The following is a 16,665-nucleotide window of genomic DNA, read 5'->3' as shown; positions in this document are numbered from 1 at the left end:
TTCCTTTTCCTTAGGTTCACTTTCCTCAGTAGATTTCTTAGGGTTTTGGTTTTCTATCCTTGGATCAGACGGTCCTTCCACTTCCGTTCCACTTCTCAATATAATTGCATGAGCTTGGCTTCTCGGATTGGGTTGGGGCTGTCCAGGGAATGTACCAGTTGGTGCAGCAGTAGGTGCTTGTTGTTGAGCTACTTGAGATATTTGCGTTTCCAGCATTTTGTTATGGGTAGCCAAGGCATCTACTTTGCTTGCTAGTTGTTTAAGTTGTTCGCCAGTGTGTATGTTCTGGTTTAAGAAATCTTTATTGGTTTGTTGTTGGGAAGCTATAAAGTTTTCCATCATGATTTCCAAGTTGGATTTTCTAGGGGTATTATTGTTAGGATTCGGTTTCTGATATCCCGGAGGTACAGATGGGGTTTGATTCGGAGACTGTCCAGGTGCGTATAAAGCATTATTACTCTTATATGAAAAGTTTGGATGGTTCTTCCAATTTGGGTTATAGGTATTCGAATAGGGGCTTCCTTGAGCATAGTTTACTTGCTCTGCTTGGATTCCAGTCAAGAGTTGACATTCCGCAGGAGTGTGGCCTTGGATTCCACAGACCTCGCAATTCTGAGTTATAGCAACCACGGCGGTTGGAGGTGATACGTTTAAACTTTCAATCCTCTGGACCAAAGCATCCACTTTTGCATTAACGTGATCAAGGTTACTTATCTCGTACATGCCAGTTTTCGGTTGAGGTTTTTCCACTGTTGTTCGTTCGGTTCCCCACTGATAGTGGTTTTGGGCCATGCTCTCGATAAGCTGGTAAGCATCAGCATAAGGTTTGTTCATTAGTGCACCACCTGCAGCGGCGTCTATTGTTAACCTTGTATTGTATAAGAGACCATTATAAAATGTGTGAATTACTAACCAGTCTTCCAAACCATGGTGTGGGCAAAGTCTCATCATGTCTTTGTATCTTTCCCATGCTTCGAAAAGAGACTCGTTGTCTTTCTGTTTAAATCCGTTTATCTGGGCTCTTAACATAGCTGTTTTGCTTGGTGGAAAATATCGGGCAAGAAAAACTTTCTTCAACTCGTTCCAAGTGGTGACTGAGTTGGAAGGGAGAGATTGAAGCCATCTTCTAGCGCTATCTCTTAATGAGAAAGGAAAAAGACGAAGTCGAATTGCCTCTGAAGTGACACCATTAGCTTTAACAGTATCAGCGTATTGGACAAATACGGATAAATGAAGGTTTGGATCTTCGGTAAGATTTCCAGAGAATTGGTTCTGTTGCACAGCCTGCAACAGTGAAGGTTTAAGTTCAAAGTTGTTTGCTTCGATTGCGGGCGGAGCAATACTTGAATGTGGTTCATCTTGCGATGGAGCGGCGTAATCTCTAAGAGCACGAGCTGGTTCTGCCATCTCGGTTAAAGAAGGAAAAATGTTTTTGATATCAGGAAGGTTTATAGGAGGGAGATTGTTTTCAGCACGATATTCCCGAATTCGTCGTAAGACTCGGAGATATAGTTCGATATCGTTGATTCGTAAATAGAGCGGTTCGCCTTGAGAGCGAGTGCGTGGCATACAAATCAACGAAAGAAAGAATAGAAGGAAAAGAAACCTTAGTCTCTACAGCGTAACGGAAGAGTTACGATATCGATTGAATAAAAGTCCCCGGCAACGGCGCCAAAAACTTGATCGCTCGACTGTGTGAGTCGAGAATGGGATACAAACTGCAAGTGCACAGTTCTATCGCGTAGTTTTAAAAGATATCGATCCCACAGGGACTTATGAATCGATATACCGTTATCTAAAGTTACTACGTAAATCTAAGGTGAAAATGTTTGATTGTTTGGGGAAAAACTAAGAGCTAAACTAATATCTAGATTAAATATTAATAAAACGGATATCGGTATGTAGTTCGTCAAAATAGGGAATCAAGTCTTTGTCGGTTTCTAGGTTTTTAAAATAAATCGTTTCAGTTAACTTTATTGGTTAAAGGTTTTATCTCAAACTCTCGCTCTGTTGAATAAACCATGATTTTATATTAATGTTGCTGTCACTTATAATTAAGTCAAAAACCATATTTTGAAAGCAATAAAGTTGCAGAAACTCTTTTTAAGAAAATACTGACCGTTTTAAACACCCTTATCTCAAACTCTCGCTCTGTTGACTTAGGTTATATGATTAAATCCAAATGCTTAACTCTCGTCCTCACATTCAATCTTTAAAAATACTTTTTGGAAAAGGTCAGAATTTAATTAACTCTAAAACTTGCTCTCGCCCTGATCTAGAATTAATGCCTAACTCACACTGTCCAGTCAAAACCTCAAACTCTCGCTCTGTTGGTTTTAACTTCTTTATGTCCTTTACTTTTTGTAAAAAATCTTGTTATTAAACCTGTAAGTTGAGACCGTAAAAAGATTGATTCTAATTTTAAGTTTAGATAGACCGACTCAGTCTCGACCCCTTATTCTGCTTACTTTACATACCGATACCTAGGCAAATTAGCCAGACATGCTAAATAAATAAGAATTTATATCATGCATAAACAGACTCATTCCAGGCAGGCAATATGAATAAACAATAGAATAAAACATAAAAAAATTAAATAACAATTAAAGAACCTGAATGCGTAATACAATGGTCTTGAACACTCCACCACAAGTCGGTAGGATTTGTTCTTCGATTCTTCAATTAAGCAGTAAATTAAATCAAGGAAATAAAACTCGAATATAACGTAAGGTTAAATCCGGTATAAAGTTGCACAATAGTTTCCGGTGTAGAAACTATTATGCGAAAAATATCTAAAAGCTAAAACAGGAAAGGTAAATTTGCAAGGGGAAAAAGAAAGTAAAGCTTGCAAAAGAAATAAATAAAATGAACAATGCTGGAAAGGAAGAAAAATAAGCAAAGGCGTGAAAAGTAAATTTGGCAGAGCTTCCGCAAAACTGAGCGTGCAAAAACTGTCTGTACGGCAAAGAGAGGAGATGGCTATTTATAATAGCCTTGGTAACTGCCTTGCGTTTCCTACGAGTCTTCAGCATGGCTAAATACACGGCTTGGGAATAGGACACGAAGTCCTCAACGTTACTTCCATTCTTCTGAGAGCGTAACTTGCGCCAAAAAGCTAGTGGACTGGTGTGACGCTCGTCACACCATGTGTGACGTCCGTCACAAGGCTACTTCGCGTGACGCTCGTCACAACCCTTGTGACGCCCGTCACAGGGGCAACGTGCGCTTTCTTTTGGGCTGGGCTTGGTCTTGGTTATTTGTTTCCTTTTTATTGCTTTTTACACCTCCTTTTCTTCCCTTTTTCACTTTTGCTTCAAAATGGGTACCTGATGTAAATAGAAAAGAAATACTGCATAATATCTGATAAAATGGGATAAATTAAAGTAAATGATAATATAATCTAATTAAATTAAGTCTTAAAATGTGATATAATTTCGTGTTATCAATTATCTACCAACACATCAATGTGAGGTAGCGGGAAATCATCTTTCGGGCTAGCTCTGTTCAGATCCCGGTAGTCCACACACATTCTCACCTTCCCATCTTTCTTCGGGACCGGCACAATATTCGCGACCCAAGGTGGATAATTAGTGACAGTTAGGAAACCAGCATCCCACTGCTTCTGAACCTCCTCTTTAATTTTCATGGCCATCTCAGGTCGAGTTCTGCGCAACTTCTGCTTCACTGGAGGACAATCTACTCTCAACGGTAGCTTATGCACAACGATATCGGTATCCAACCCTGGCATATCTTGATAAGACCAGGCAAAGATGTCGACATACTCCTTCAACAATGCTACCATTCTGCTCTTGACACTCGCCTCCAAAGCAGCCCCGATTTTCACTTCTTTTTTGACCTCGTCGGTACCCAGATTCACAATCTCAACTCGCTCCTCGTGCGGCTGAATCACCTTCTCCTCTTGTTTCAACAACCTGGCTAATTCCTCCGGCAGTTCACAATCTTCTTCGCCTTCTTCTTCGACATGATAGATCGGATTATCGAAGTCATATGAGGGTGTAACAGGATTGTTATCAATGAGATCCAGAGAATGATCGCATCTGCATGAATGTTGATTCATGCATTGCTTTAGAACCGGAGCGAGACAAATTGAAAAAGAAAAATGAAAACATTGCCATTTTTATTTTTGTTTTTGTTTTTAAACTGCAAAAATAAATGAAAAACAGAGAACACCGCTTTTAATTGAAAAACATCCTTTTATTTATGATGCAAATTTTGCAAAACAAAACATGAGGTGGCCCTTACAATGAACCATTACGTTTCGGGAAAAGCGTATGGCTTCCATGCAAATAAAATTGAAAAACAGAAAATATTACTCTTCAAGTAGAGTGACAGTGATGATCCTTTCGGCCTTCCAGTTCTGGACTTCCATCCCTGGTACGCACGGCTTTATCCATCGATCAATCTCACAGTCGCTGTCAACTTCTTCACCCACCATACAGATGTGATCTGGATCCAGCATTCCAGCACTGGTGAATGTGAACGAGGGACGACGTCCTCTACCTTGTCCAGACGAGCCTCGGCCCGACTGATAACCCACTCCAAATCTGTCTTTCTTGGCGGCGATGTCCATCATCTTTCCCCAACCAGGAGCTTCTCAACTCTTCACCACCTCAGTAGCCTGCTTATACGAAGAAATGGACGGTTTCTCCTCTTCTTTAGCAAAAAGAGCATTCTCCACCTTGACAGTTTCGAATGCTTGACTCGGCGTTTCCCATATCTCACCGTCCATTTCAACATACTTGAACGACGACAGGTGGCTGACGAAGATATCTTCCTCTCCACAAACGGTGACGACCTGCCCGTCCCAAATGTACTTCAACTTTTGGTGCAAAGTCGAAGTCACTGCCCCAGCAGCATGGATCCATGGGCGACCCAACAGGCAACTGTATGCCGGCTGAATATCCATGACATAAAATACCGACTTGAACACCTCGGGCCCGATCTTCACCGGGAGCTCCACTTCCCCAAACACAGCCCGCTTCGAACCGTCGAAAGCTCTCACTATCAGGTCAATGGGCGTCAAAATCAACCCTTCGCAGTCCAGCTTTGCCAGGGCTTTCTTTGGCAACACATTTAAAGAGGAGCCGGTATCAACCAACACGTGCGAAAGCACGGCCCCTTTACACTCCATAGCAATGTGTAAAGCCCGATTATGATTCCTCCCATCCACAGTCAGATCCATATCAGTGAAACCCAGCCCATGGCTGGCATTGACATTAGACACCACCGTCTCCAACTGATTAATTGTTATCTCCTGAGGAACATAGGCTCTTTTCAGAATCTTCAACAAAGCCTCCCTATGCCCCTCAGAACTCAGCAACAACGACAAGATCGAGATCTTGGATGGGGTCTGCTGCAAATGGTCAACAAGCTTGTACTCTGACTTCTTGATGATTCTCAGGAATTCTTCCGCTTCATCATCAAGTTCTTTCTCCGACCCACCAGGCGCCGGCGTCACCACAGGAGTACCCTCATTTACCACTTGTTTTCCTCTTGCCCTGGCTAAAGCCTCGGCCTTTTCTTTCTTTTCTCTCTCTCTCCATCCCCACTCCTCAAAGCATCAGGGGCGAACAACCTTCCACAGCGAGTGAAACCACTAGGTCCGGCATTATCCACCTTTGAAACGGTGGTTTCACTTGCAGTTTGATCCTCCAGCTTCTCTCCATTACAATACACCTCTCCACCATAATGCCACAGCACGACATCATCTTTGTCATAAGGAATTGGCCCAGGTACCGTGATAGTAACTGGAGCCGCATCTGCCAGCGTTGACAAATCAACCGGGTCAAAGTAGATAGTTATGGTGGAGACATCCTCCTTCACTGAATCCACCTTCTCAAACCTGAGACTTCCCTCATCCATCAGCTTCTGGACAGCCTCTCTCAATAGTGCACACCCATTGACAGCAATAGTGCACGCAATACAACAGTCACCACAGCCCGGAAAAACCCCATTCTTCAACAACTACCTCTTGACCTCAGCCAACGGAGTCTTCAATTGATTTACACTCAACAACCCGATTCTGCCCTCTTCAGAAATTGCATTCACCCCCATTTGACCATGCGCAGGCATGGGATTAACATTCATATTTGGAGACGGTGCAAAGTTGATCGCTTTAGAATCTACCAAGTCCTGAACCACATGCTTAAAAGCTTTGCAATTTTCTATGTTGTGTCCAGGGGCACCCGAGTGAAACTCACATTTGGCGTTCTCATCAAAACTGGTCGGCCTCTGGTCAGGTCTCAACGGAGCCAAAGTTCTCAGCTGGACCAACCCCAAGTCCTTTAACTTCTTCAACAAGAATGAATAGGTCACAGGTGGTCTATCAAATTGACGATCATTCATTCGTCCTCGCACTTGATACCCAGCCCTCTGCGGTCTCTGTTGAAATGGTTGTCTTTGCTGTTGCGGTTGTTGATGCTGTTGTTGTTGATTATCAGCAGGAATGGTTACCGCAGCAGTGTGCTGGTAGTAACGATCCCTACTCTGTCCTCTTTGGGTATACACAACGCTCTTATCACCCTCCTTTTTCCTCTGACCATTTCCAAAGGGCTTCTTCGATCCAGACGACGAAACGTTACCCTGGATTTTCCCCAGCTTCAACCAACTTTCAATTCTTTCTCCGGCCACCACAATATCAACAAAGTTGGTAATCGGGCAACCAACCATCCTTTCTGCAAAAGTCCCCTGAAGGGTACCCATAAACAAGTCTGACATTTCTCGGTCTACCAACGGAGGTTGGACTCTGGCAGCCAGCTCCCTCCACCTCTGTGCATATTCTTTAAACCCCTCATTAGGCTTCTGAGATATACCCTGCAGCTGGGTACGACTAGGAGCCATGTCAGCATTAAACTGGTACTGTTTAAAGAAGGCATCTCCAAGATCTTGCCAGCTTTTGATGTCAGAAGATTTCAGCTTGGTGTACCATTCCAAGGACCCTCCAGACAAACTATCCTGGAAGAAGTACATCCACAACTTCTGATCCATGGTATAAGCAGAAATCTTGCGGACGAAAGCCTGGAGGTGAGTTTCCGGACAAGAACTCCCATTGTATTTGTCAAACGCAGGCGCTTTAAACTTCTGTGGGATCATAATCCCCTCGACAAGCCCCATATTTGACATGTTGACAAACCCTAGAGTAGCATGACTCTCTAAAGCTCTGATCTTTTCTGCCAGCAACTGAATCTCTTTGTTTGATGGTTGGACACCATACTGACCAAAGGGTTCATTCAACATGGAGAATTGATCTGCGTCCCTGTCCTCCTCTCTATCCTCCTCAACCCCAAAGAAAGGAGGAAACAGACTGTCCTTCAAATTATTGCCCACCAGACCTGGTCTACCACTTGTGGCAGCACCAAAACCACCAGCATTATTGATCACCACGCCCGCAGTTGTCTTCTTTCCAAGATCTCCTCCATCCCTGGAACCACCAAGGCCATGGTTAGAGACACCCTCCAAATTGACACCACTATTAGCAGCTGAAGCCCGCTCGAGCTTCTCCACTTTATCAGCAAGTGCTTTCTGCCCGATGGCAAACCCTTGCATGACATTAATCAGTTCGTTCATTTTCTCCTTCAGCTCGAGAAAATATGCATTAGGTAGATCCATCAGCCTTGGCGTGTTGCGTCTGGTAAAATATCGGTGCATACGTGTTGTGTGCAAGGGAATGACTCTACGCGCACGAGCAATGATTCCTGAAACAACCAAGCACGTTAGAAACAGACACCTGCAAAATAGAAGACAAGTTATTATGATTATGCATGAATGCAATGTCTATCCATATGAGGAACACTCTGTCTTTCGATCCTGGCTTCATCGAGACAGATAATAATTCAGCGGCAATATTTTGTCATCACATCTAGTTTCATCATACAGATCAGAGATTTATGATTTAGCAAAGATATCACCCGACCATGTGTGTGCTGTGTGAAAGTATACATGAAAGCAAATAAAGCTTGAAAATCAACCACTGAATGAAAATAACCATTGCATATCAAAAGTGCACCATACGTGCGAGAGTCATACATCAGGCTGATACAAATCAAATTACAATTCTCCAGAATCAGAAAGAAAATACAAGCAAGTGAATTCCGTCAACAGGCCTGACGGTAATCCACACAAATGATAACAAGAGGCTACACTGAAGAAGGCCCCACAGAAGGCTCTGCATCATCAACCATCTTGGTAAACTTCATTGCAAACCTGAGCTCAATGTTCTCCTGCTGTAATCTCCCTATCTCCTTCTGGTGAATCTTCATCTGTCTGAAGTAATGATCCCTCTCAGCAAGATAGTGATCTCTCTCAGCCCCAATCTTCGCTTTCTCTTCTTCCTTGGTCTTCAGTTTTGCTTCCCACTCGGCGATAAGGACTCTGACTCTGTCTCCCCTCTGATCCCTCACAAGAATTTGTCTCCTCTTCTCATCTTCAATGACCCTCGAAGCTCTAGCCAACCTCTCCTTGGTGATGTCGTGCTCCCTTGTGGATGACTCTAAGGCTTGGTTGATCTTGCAATAATAGGCGGTGTCTATCTCAAAGCGCTTCACTTCCATGGCATGTCTCTTGTCCTGGTCTTCTATTCTCCCTTTGATTTCCTGATTAGCCATCTGAATTCTAGCAACACTCATCTCCAACTCAGTCTTCTCTGCTTGCAACTGATCTCTCTCCCTCTTCATCTCAAGGAACTCTTCCATGCTGACAGAAGAACATGGCCCCTCAATCGTAGGACACCAAGAATCACCTTCAGGAAATGGTAGATGTGTGAGCTCAATCCTCTTCCTAAGCCAATCATCAAATGGAGGAAAAGACCTGCTGTTAACCTTGCCAAAAGGAACCTTGCCCTTTCTCTGAATGTTACGCCATGCCCCGGACACTTGCCTCAACCGTGTCAGATTACCCTCAGCCGGGAAATAGAAAGACTCCTGAATCTCGCGCTCGAGAGGAGGAACCTCCATAGAAAACCCCATCTGTCTCCTAAGAAGCGTCGGGTTGTGATTAATGCAACCCTGAACTCCTATGAGAGGCACATTGGGAAAACTCCCACAACTGTAGATGAAATCTCGTCTGGCCACACCATTGTGAGTCCAAGCTATGTCCTTGGCTCGCAAACCCATCAACTTGGTCGCCCAATTGACAGTATGGTCAAGAAGAACAAAAGCAAAGGCACCTCTGGACGACAAATACCCCATGAACCACTTGTATAACAACTGAGCACAACATCTGATCAATCCCCCACGCCGCTTCTCGTTCCGATTATGGACCGAGTAATAAACATCCCCAACCAGAGTAGGAATAGGGTTCCTCTGAGCAAACAACCTGATGGCGTTAATGTCCGCAAAGTTCTTCTGATTAGGGAACATGATGATCCCATAAATGCTCATAGCAATCAAAGCACAGACGGTCCTCCAATTACCCCCAACAGCATGCTCCTTGGCTTTAGCCTCCAAGAAACTCAGATGAAAACCGGGCAACTTCCCCTTCTCCTTCAAACCCCCCTTGGTCACCTCCGGGCTCAAATAAAGAGCATGAGAAATCTCAACAACATCAGGTTCCTCCTTAGTGACGTAGAAAGGAATCTGATTTCTGATCTGAATGCCCAAGATACCAGCATAGTCCTCCATCAAAGGCCCCAACAAGTAATCCGGGAAGACGAAACACCTCAAACCAGGGTCATAAAACTGGAGAAGAGTATGGATGGTGCTCCTATCCCTGTTAGTGAGCCTGAAAACCATCTTCAGAATACCCCCATAAGCCTCACGGAACATCCCCACATGGTCAGGTGTAATCAATGCTATCATCTCCTTCAGCACACTGATCTCTGGATCAAAGAAACTGTACACAACATCATCCTTCAAACCGGGCCTCATATCTGAGCAAAGAAGTCTCTCAACCAGGATCTCAATCAAGAATGTTCCCTGCATATGGATAAACATGAGTTAGATGTAGATAAATGCAACATGTGAATGATGCTGATGTATGAATGCAATGCACTGTGTCATCCTCCAAGTCATCTGATCATCAACTGTACTGAATTACGGCCTCTGAACTGATCACAACCATCTGAAGGAATATGTAACCACAAATCCCACTCAGGGTTCCGAAATAAACGGAACTGAAGATACATCACCATCATCACCAGAGATCCTCTAAACAGATAACCACAAGACCCTCTGAACCAGCCCAGGGAATCCTGAAATAAACGGATCCCCACTGATAAATACCACGGACAGAACTCCGGCGTCTCAGAAATAAATCCATAAATCCGACTTATAAATAGGACTCTGATCAACAACTGAACCATTAGTCACAATCAAAGTCACCATCAGAACACGCATCTGTAAGAATCAACCCTCCCCTCACAGGTGAATTCTAATCAGATCATCCTAAGGCGGATAATGGTCTCGACAATCGGGCAAAGATACTCAACGGGTTTGCCCTTTCGGGTGTGCCGTTGCAGCTCTCGTAAGATCGTCTAAACCAAAGATCCTGGAAAGCACGGTCACTGAAGTCAATAGCTCAAAAGAGGTAACTAGACCAAAGTGGAGTACTCCACAATGGAAGAGCTCTCTCAGATGAACCTCGTCCGGCTTGTCGTATGTCACATCGCAACATCATGCTGATAAAGCAAGTGAGGAAACGTGAGACCACACTAATCCTAGGTGTATACTCGGGCCTGGGTTTTAGCCCCACTCAGAACACCCACCCCAAATAGAGGAACCACCTGTACAGAAGACAGCACAATGATAATATGATGCATGCAAACATTTATGCACAACATAATAATCATAAATGTAATAAATAGAGCAACACAAGCAACCAAAACTATCCTAGAGAGCGCTAGGAGAGACTCGCTTAGGGAAGATGGACCAGCAAGAGGTCAACTTCTCTAGTCCCCAGCAGAGTCGCCAGCTGTCGCATCCGCGAAAAACAACCGGCGGGAAAAACAAAACAAACAGAGCCGCCACCGTGCATTATTTATCCCAAGAGAGGGAAAGGAAACGCTCGAAGTAAACCTGGAAAAGACATGGTCTCGCGACCAAAGAGATATGGGATCGGGAGTCGGTTATGCGAAGGGAAGGTATTAGCACCCCTACGCATCTGTCGTACTCGACGGGAACCACGCTCAAAAGGATAGAAGAAAGGTTGCTAAACACTGCTCAAAAGAATGCACACACACACTGGAAACAACATAGGTGGAAAGAGGGGGAAACAGGCTCGCTAGGATATCGCATCCTATGCCTACGTATCTCATCTGGAATGAGAATCAGAGCTACCGTAGTTCGGCTCACGCACGCCAAACAAAACCCACACTGGAAACCGACTGCCAATCGCTGGACTTACGTCAGACTCCATACAAACAGGCAAACATGGAAACCGAATGCCAATCGCTAGACTTACGTCAGACTCCAAGAAAACAAGAGGTTAACCGGACGCTGAGTCGTCAAAAGCAACAAAAAGGTTGAACAAACAAGCTAACAGGGAGTCTGGTACTCGAGCCTGCTAGCTGTCAAGCAAACACACACCCAAAAAAAGGAAAAGGGCGAACACACAGACTAACAGGGAGTCGGGAACTCGAGCCTGATAGCTGTCAAGCACAACACACTCAAAAAAAGAAAAGGGTGAACACACAGACTAACAGGGAGTCGGGAACTCGAGCCTGATAGCTGTCAAGCACAACACACTCAAAAAAAGAAAAGGGTTCCCGGAGAGATCTCGTGCGATCTCCTGCCTACGTACCTCATCTGGTATGAGGATCAGGGCGACGTAGTTCCCCTAAACAGGGGAGAAACTTCTAACCTAACCAGAGACTAGGAAATGACAAACTAGAAGGGAGCCTGACTCGAGCCTAATAGTCATCATACCATCCACAATGGTCCTAGGTTAAGGTTTCTATCTAACTTGCACAGGGAGCAAGCTATCCTAAACAACACAGTCAAACACATACAAGCACAAAAAGCAAGCACACACACTATATGCAATCAATTGGGCTCATACAAGGTTAGGCTGTGAAACACAAGCCAACTGGAATCGGGTGTAGTTAGCTCTTAACCGTAGCATTGAGAGTTAGGGTGAAGCAGATGAAATGGGAAGTGAGGGTAAGACCCCATAGCTCTTATCCCTGGCCTGGGAGAGCTTCAGACAAATGAAAGTGTGGGAGTTCAGAAAGTAGGAACTCTTCTCCACATATGACTGACACAACAGAGATCTTGGGTTAGTATCCACAATGCATCAACACAAGGTGTGTGAGCAAAGTGAATGACACACTGAATAGCAGGAGATGGACTACACATCTCTTTTATCTGCCAATTGCCTTATCAAAGGACTTTTCCTGCTTGGCACAAAAATAAACATACACAAGCATTGCCTCTTAAGGAGGGCTTCAGACAGGTGCCTGCCCAAGTAACAGGACAGGTCTTCCAGACTACATGAAGTCAGAAATATTATACCTCAGTGGTTAAGCAACCAAGCAAAAGCAAGTTCAAAATGAACTTAAGCAACTTATGTACCTGTGGAAACATCAAACAAATCAGTTCAACTGTACAAGCAAACAGACAATCATGAATATCAAACAGTCAAACCCAATGAGCAAAGGCATAAGCCAACAAGTCAAACTCAAACGAGTTAACAACCCTACAAAACACACAAGGTTAGTAGTCAAAAGTAAACATCAAAGGCTCAAGACATAGTGCACCAACAACTATGGAACTTGAGTGCTCAACCTGAAATCAAAGCTCAAACATAAGCAACCAACCACTAGGTCAAAGCCTAGGGTCAAAGATGGAGAAAAAATCCAAAACAGAACATGAAATTTGACATGAATCAACTTGAATCCATCAAGAACACAATCCAAAAGGTCTCATCTCAGTATCAATTACCAAATTCATTTCATGAACCAAACATGGCAAGGTATGCAAATTGTAACCACATTGTGACATCAGAAAGAACAAATGCACATTAAATCAAAAATGATTCAAATAATCTTGACAAAATTCATGGGTAAACAGAACATACAACATGATCATCACACAAAAAATTAGAGCATTTGGACAACATTAGGCATGGTAATCAAATTGCATAAGCCAAGGCAAGCACAATCAAGCACATATGTGACACAACTTGGCACACCAACTTAGCACAAGCCTAAAACAGAAATGAAACATGGTAAAAACCTCAAACCAAAGCCAAAACAACATTCAACATGTCCAGAATTAGTGTGCAAAATTTCACATCCATTGGATAAAGAACAAGCATTTCCCTATCAAATGAAGATCAAGGCAATTCAAAAGCTCTCATATGACTATCCAGAATGAAAAATCTCAATTAAATCAGAAATCAATACAAAAATTCCACCAAAAATCATGAGCAGTCACAACATCCATATCAAGCATCATACAAAAAATCAGGACATTTGGAATTCATTTGGCATGGTAAATGCATCAATCAAGTTGAACATCACAAGGTGTGACACAAATTGTCACACCTAACTTCACATGATCATAAAACAGAAACCACAAATGGTAAAAATACCAAATCAACACCATAATTTCAAGCCATGAGTCTAGTTTCAACATGTAAAATTTCATGAGCATTGGATTAAAAATGAGCATTTCACAAAAGTATGATCAAGGCAAGGTACAAAATGGACATGTATTCAAACTCTCGAGGCAAAATAATTTCCAGGCCAGGCACAATTTTGTAATTAATAATCAAAAAATAGTAGACAAAAAGAGAAACATAATGCAAAGAATCTCATCATTTTTGGAGCATTTTTCAATTATATATGAATTTTAGAAGTTGAAGAAAAAATAAAAAAAAATGATGAAGCAAGCATATAGAAATGAATGGAGGGAAATGAGAAATATGTGAAGCATTTTGAAATAATGTCACCGCCTGGAATCGAACCAGGCGCCTTTTTGAATTTGATTTTGGCGCCTAAACAAAACGGCGACGTTTCAGTCACAAACCCTAGACTCAGCGCGCTGCATGGCATTTCGTAGCAAACCAAAATTCCTAGCTAATTCGTAGCTAAAGTCCTAGCGAAATGGTAGCAAATACTGGACACGCAAATGCTCACACGAGGAAGATGAAGATCATCTTCTGGAAATTTCCAGATCCAAAAAACGTTCCAAAAATTGGTAAAAGCTATACCAAACGATTCGCCATGGTTCATACATCAAAGATCAAGCAAGCATTCAAACAAACACAACAACATACGCACGGATCGAAGAAATCAAAGATTCACATCCAAACTTCAAATGCATATATCTCACTCAAAACAACACCAATTTGCACGATTCAAAGCTTACAATGATCAGCATACTAAGATCTATAAGAACATCACAACAATTTGGAGAATTAAAGAGGTCGAAAGTGTAACCTCTTGATGAGCAGCTTTGAATCCACGTGTTTCCAAGCTTTATGATGCTTCAAATCTCCTTCCAGTATGCTTAGGGATGTAAATGATGATGAATTGGAAGCTCAAATACTCTTGAATCAAGCCAAATCCTCAACTGCTATGGAAGCTTCAAGAGATGAACATGAACTTGTATGTAATGAATTCCTCTGTTTCCACGTGCAAAAGTGCTCAGTGATAGCTCAGGATCATGAATGAATCAAAGAAAAATGCAAGTGATTGAAGAAATTTGGAGAAAAAAGTGAGAGAGAATTTTGAGATTTTGAGAATTCTAGATCTAGAATTGGGAAATGTGATGAATTCTGTTATGATTAGGCTTATATATGCAATGCTAAACATGATTAATTATGCCTAAACCAAATGCTAATGAAAATGGATTAAGTTTGGAGGTGTTTTGCAAAATTGAGTTTTTCACCCTTATGCATGAAAATGCATGGTGAACAGTACGAATTTCCACTTAATTTCCCTCAAAATGCTGTTTTGGAGTCAATGGTGATGGTCACATGTTCAAATGAGTCACAAATTTCAAATTCCAATTTTCCCTCCAAAAATCAAGTGAATTTCCAAATATTTATGTGAATGTAATTCATGCCATGTAATGCAAGATTTGGAAACTATATGTTAAAAGGAGAATTTAGCAAAAAGAACCACTTGAATTGGAGTTTTGGTTGAGAAGTTATGCCCATTTGAAGTTCCATGTTCACTTGGCCAAGATTGAACCATATCTCCTTAACCACACATGAGAAATTGATGATCTTGGACTTTTTGGAAATGGGAGAGAAAGATATACAACTTTCATGTTCAACAAAATTTCATTTGAAGCTTTCTTGATGATGTAATATTGAGTTGAAAACCTTTCCATTTTTGGCAAATTCAAATTACAAGTCACTTTCTATTTTTGGAAAGTTTTGTCCTGACTTTATTTTCTTCAATGTTGATGTTTGAAATGTCAAATGAGACTTGTTTGAGCATGAATGAAGTATTTACACTCACTTCCCACCTCCAAATCCAACAGTTGACCTTGCAGTTGACTTTTGCAGTTGATAGATGACTTGGCCATGCACAGATGAATTTGAGCCTCAACCACTTGATGAAATGGCACCAAAATGAAACCCTAGCTTATACAAGCTCAACAAAATCATATGGTGATCCCCATCTTAATGAAGACCTCATCTCCTTGAAAAACCCTGACTGGTATAATGCAACTGATTAGGGTTGACCAAAGGTCAAAACCCTAATCCCAAGGAGCTTGATCAGGAATAATGAACCATGATGATGATGATGTATCATTTCAACCAAGATGATACTCAATCTCCTTGAGGAACCAAGAAACCCTAATTGAAGCACAAACCCTCAGATGATTAGTGATCAATTCATGAAACCCTTAAGCTTGCATCTCTTAACCTCTTCATCTTCTGAGAAAGACCTAGGAGGATGGCTTGCTCATTGCACATGATATGCAAAGATGTAAATGCCTAATGTCCTAAAAATGAAATGCAATATGCTAAGCTAGTCCCAAGAGAGGAGGGCAAATTTTGAGGTGTTACACTACCGAAAAGGGCGCTTGCTAAATTATCTTACCAAGGGTAGGAGATGAAACCCAGTGCGCTTATGGTAAAAGCATTTTACGGTTCTCGGAGGACAGTAGTTGGGGAGGTAGAGCTACCAATTCAAATCGGACTGCATGTATTCCCCGTCAATTTCCAAGTCATGGACATCAATCCCACTTATAGCTGCCTTTTGGGACGTCCGTAGATACATGCTACTGTGGCAGTAACTTCTACTTTGCACCATAAAATGAAGTTTGTCGTCAACAACAAGCTCGTCATTGTCTCCGGTGAAGAAGATTTCATCATTAGTCAACTCTCCTTTTTCCGTTATATTGAGGCTGATGAAGATGCCTTGGAGACTTCTTTCCAAGAACTTGAAATAGCCAATGCCACACTTGCGGACTTCTTTCCAAGCACTTGAAATAGCCAATGCCACACTTGGGAAGTAAAGGATCATGTTGAGAAAGCCAGTTTGTCGTTCGCCTTTTTGAAGAGCGTAAAGTCAGCAGTTGAAAGTGGAGGTCCTGCGGGTTGGGGGCAAGTCATCGATGTCAGTAAGAAAAAGGATCGTTTAGGTTTGGGGTACAAGCCTTCTACTAAGGAAGGATCCCCAGTCCCTCCAAAGGACCGCATACGGAGTATTCAAGAAGTCTTCCTAAGCACAAGTTTTATTCATGTGGATCA

At 42.4% G+C, this 16,665-nt stretch overlaps 1 pseudogene; it reads left to right on the top strand.

Moving 5' to 3' along the window:
• Positions 1 to 922: 922 nt before the first annotated feature.
• LOC127089269 (uncharacterized) lies at positions 923 to 1,022 on the top strand (annotated as a pseudogene).
• The last annotated feature ends 15,643 nt before the right edge of the window (positions 1,023 to 16,665 follow it).

The sequence above is a fragment of the Lathyrus oleraceus genome, chromosome 5 (assembly GCF_024323335.1).
Source record: "Lathyrus oleraceus cultivar Zhongwan6 chromosome 5, CAAS_Psat_ZW6_1.0, whole genome shotgun sequence".
Lineage (NCBI taxonomy): Eukaryota > Viridiplantae > Streptophyta > Magnoliopsida > Fabales > Fabaceae > Lathyrus > Lathyrus oleraceus.
Note: the sequence above shows the minus strand (reverse complement) of the source record. Positions and strands in the feature narration are given on the sequence as shown.